Raw genomic sequence first — 4,145 nt, 5'->3', positions numbered from 1 at the left:
ACAACATTTATGTGAAATAATTATAAATTTTATTTTCACGTGTTATTTTATTTTTAGATTTCAAAAATAAATCATGTTTCAAATCATTATGAGGCAAAAGTCTTATAATTTTATTTAATCAAATTTAATCAGTCTTTCAATATTAATAAAAAATAAAAATATATAAATAATTAATAAAAACTGACTTATTATTCGTTTATAAGTTATTATTTAAACACTCAATCAAATTTTAAGTAAATTAATCTTTAAATATCAACTGATCTTAATTGTTCATATATCTTCATTAGTTCTTTATTTAGACTTAATTTTAAAATGTTAACCTTATACATCAGGCTTATTTTGCTCCTCGACATCCTCGACGTCTGTAGTGATAATGGGTTAAAGTTCTAAAATAAATATATTAAGGGCAATTAAAATTATTATTTTAAGAGATGTGAATTTCGTTTCTTGCTTTGAATAAAGCGCTTTCTTAAAATTTCGAAGTTCGATTTTTTAAACATTTCTTAAAAGTTCTTTTTTCTACAAATTGATTTTAAGAACAGAACAGAAAGAACAGAATTTTCAAAAGGATGTCTAATACAAAAATGATTTTTAAGTTATTCATAACAATTTAACTTAAGACAAGAAATTCGTATCACTTTCGAATTCCGCGAAAAATTTTTATTTACCTCTTAAAATCTTAATTTTTGAAGTTTAGCCTGTTATTGCCAGAGATCCTGATGCCTAAGCGAAAAACGAGTTGCAGATTTGAGTTTAACAGTCCCAAATTAATATAATATCATTGAAAAATCAAAAAAGAGAATTTAATGTCATTTAGAGTAGATAATTGTGTAAACACACTATTTTTTGCCTTAACACACACTTGTTTCGAATATCGCCAGATATTTATCGGCTGGGATCTTTGGAAATTTTGTTGGTTTGAACTCTGTCATTCCTTGAGCTTTGAAACATAAAAATTAGGTAATTGCTTTTTTGATTAACGATTTCTATTTTTATTACTTATATTCCTGATCTACTGGAAATATTCTAAAAAATTTCCGCCCAAACAGGAAATAAATAGGTGCTTTAGAATTTTAGAATAAAACAGATATTTTATCTGTTATTAATATTAAAATTAGATTTATTATATCGTTATCAACCAATTTCGTCAATTAATTTGAACATATATGTATATTGTATATATATAGGTATATTCTTATATTTGGCTATAGGTGAATTCTTGTATTCTTGTAAAAATAATAAATATCTTGTAAATTAAATCGAAATTGCGTTAATTATCATAATGAACAAAAAACACATTTACATAATACATAATACAATACATTTTAAACTTGTGTTCTATTGGAAGTTAATATTCATATATCTAAATATATTATTTTTACTATGTTATATGAATTTATGAAATAACTTATAAATAACTTTATAATAAAATTATTTGTATATTAATATGTATTAATATATATAGCATATAAAAGTAACTTGAGAATCGTTACATTAGTAATGTATATAAAATACAAAGTAAAGCACTAAGGAGCCATACCAAAGCTCCTAAATTGCTAATCACATCATTATTGCTTATTTTATTTAATTAATACATTATAGAAATACAAATACAGGAGAGAAATGCTTTAAAATTTATTACTCCGTATTCTACTTTTTGGCTTGATTACTTTTTGCCGAGAACACCCATTTGACAACGGATTGTAGTAAAGACAATTATTTTGAACCAATTTTTTTACTATATTAAATAAAGTTAGTTTTTAATATATCGAATATAAAATTAATTTTTACATCAAAAATCACCAATATCTAGTAGATGACTTCTATAGTTTTTGCTAGCGAAATCAATATTAAAAGTTTAAAAAAATTTTAACCTTGATATCGCAAAATGTAAGCTATATTGGCATATAGCACAGTGGGAAGAGTTAATAAAAATAATTAACTCTACTAAAATCTGCTGTCAAATTGGCATGCTCGGGAATCGCCTCTACTTTTTTTATATTTACCAATCCATAGATTCAAATATATTATTGATTGATACTATAAGGGATTAACTGTTGGTTGGTGATTAGAGAAATAAAACTTTCTTTCACAACATTATTGGATTATTTTAAAAGTACATAATCATGATTCAAAATAGAAAAACAACATTATATACTAAAAATTTTAAGTTAAATATTAAAAACATTCTCCTTGATAATTAGATTTACTTTTTTCTTGGTAAAGTCTTTATAACTAAGTCAATAATTAGTTAGTTAGTTTTAAATAAATCTAGACTTATAAGCTCCTATAATATACGAGACAACAACAGCTTTGTTGTTGCATATTTGTTGTATCTTCAATAATTTTTGCATTTGGCTGTGTGCTTTCTAACTTTATGCGAATTTATCCAACTCAACTTAAATGTATAAATTCTGCAGTGTAAACAGAAAAATAAGAGGAATATTTTTAACAACAGTAATTTAATTATACATTTTTTCAAGAAATCTACTGAAGAAACATTTTCAATATAAAAAAAGTCAAATGATTGAATAGTAATATAAATATTTTTTTTTTCCAAATGATACTCAGAACTTATTAATTATCTCAAAATGTATTTGTATATAAAATCCTCTTATGCACATCTGGCAATTGAAAGTTTATTTTTTAATTAAATTGGAAACACTCTTCTGCATAAACTTTTTATTATTGTTCACAGACTTAGTCATATTCTTTCACTTCATGCTGAAGCTCCAAACTTTATATTTGTCAATTTATAATAAAAATTTCATTTTTCATTATTGAGCATTATGACGGCTTAAGAAAAAATAGACACACGACGGCAATGATGAGCACTCGATAATGTCGTTGCAGATAAATGAGCAACAAATTATGATGATTGGCATGGCTTTTCAGGCATTTGCTGATAACAAGAGGAGGAGTTGAAGAAGAAATTATAATTGTTTGATTTTACACCTAAAGTAAAGATCGTATTTTAATGAAAATATATTTCCTTAAATAACTGAGATTTGCACTAATTTGCCTCACATTGCCTCGATTTGTATTTTTCGATTACAAGTATTCTGAATGCAAGTTAAATTTTTTGGATACTTGATACCGTCATTGCCTGCTAAAAAGCGGATTAATGCCCGGAAAATTATACACGAATGTAGGAAAATTTCTTTGCATTATTTAAAAACTTTTCTCTTTCCGTGGGATTGCCACTGAAAGTGCTATTTGGCATGGTATTCTTGGCTCCCTTGCCTGCAATCCAGGCGTAGGAAAAAGACTTAAAAGTAATTTTACGTCTGACTAAACATTAATGTGCCAATATTTTATTGTTTGTTTGAAAAACAAATAGAAAATAAGAAAACGATTGTGTCTTTATTATGGCGGTGGTTGTTTATAAATTTTTCAAGAACTTAGTTTGAATTTATAAAGTTTTTTGTTTTTTAAACAAACTTAATAAAAATATAAACAAAATTTCGAATAATTGAAGTTTGTTGAAGCATAATAAATGGTTGACTAAGCCGTATTAAATCGTGGCTAAAAAAATTTAACAGGGCTCAACCGGGATTTGAACCCGGGACCTCTCGCACCCAAAGCGAGAATCATACCCCTAGACCATTGAGCCGCTTACGGTTAAAACTTAAGCAAATGAACAAATTTTTGATTTCTTTTCATTGCTTACAATGCATTTTAATGAGCCAAGCTTTAACATGAGCCAAGCTGGCCTAGTTTTCTTCTTTAAAACCAAACTTGTTTACCACTGGCCTTTCACTTTTCTACTACACTTTTGGGCGATACCGTTTGTTGTTTTAATTCGTTAAGTTTAAATAACTGGGGATGTAGCTCAGATGGTAGAGCGCTCGCTTAGCATGTGAGAGGTACGGGGATCGATGCCCCGCATCTCCATAACTATTTTACCGAAATCATTGTGTAAAGTAAGACTAAGATTTTAGGAAAAATATAGAAGAACATATTTTTTTTTACTTAATCAATAAATTTGTATATTACGTTTGTTCACTTCAATTTAAGCAACGTCTTTACTTTGATTAATGTGATAGCACAGTAAAGTAGACATATGAAAATTCCGCAGACGACAGTACTTTTACCACTTTTTTACAAATTTTGTATACGCTTGAATAATGAATATTCAAATGTTT

At 26.8% G+C, this 4,145-nt stretch overlaps 2 non-coding genes across 2 annotated transcripts; one reads left to right on the top strand and one right to left on the bottom strand.

The window, feature by feature from the left end:
• Positions 1–3,541: 3,541 nt before the first annotated feature.
• Positions 3,542–3,613, bottom strand: Trnap-ugg. The gene has a single exon. It is a non-coding gene; the product is annotated as a tRNA-Pro (tRNA).
• A 208-nt stretch (positions 3,614–3,821) lies between these two features.
• Trnaa-agc lies at positions 3,822–3,894 on the top strand. Its single transcript has one exon. It is a non-coding gene; the product is annotated as a tRNA-Ala (tRNA).
• The last annotated feature ends 251 nt before the right edge of the window (positions 3,895–4,145 follow it).

The sequence above is a fragment of the Teleopsis dalmanni genome, chromosome X (assembly GCF_002237135.1).
Source record: "Teleopsis dalmanni isolate 2A chromosome X, ASM223713v2, whole genome shotgun sequence".
NCBI classification, from domain to species: domain Eukaryota; kingdom Metazoa; phylum Arthropoda; class Insecta; order Diptera; family Diopsidae; genus Teleopsis; species Teleopsis dalmanni.
This window is presented reverse-complemented; position numbering and strand designations above follow the sequence as displayed.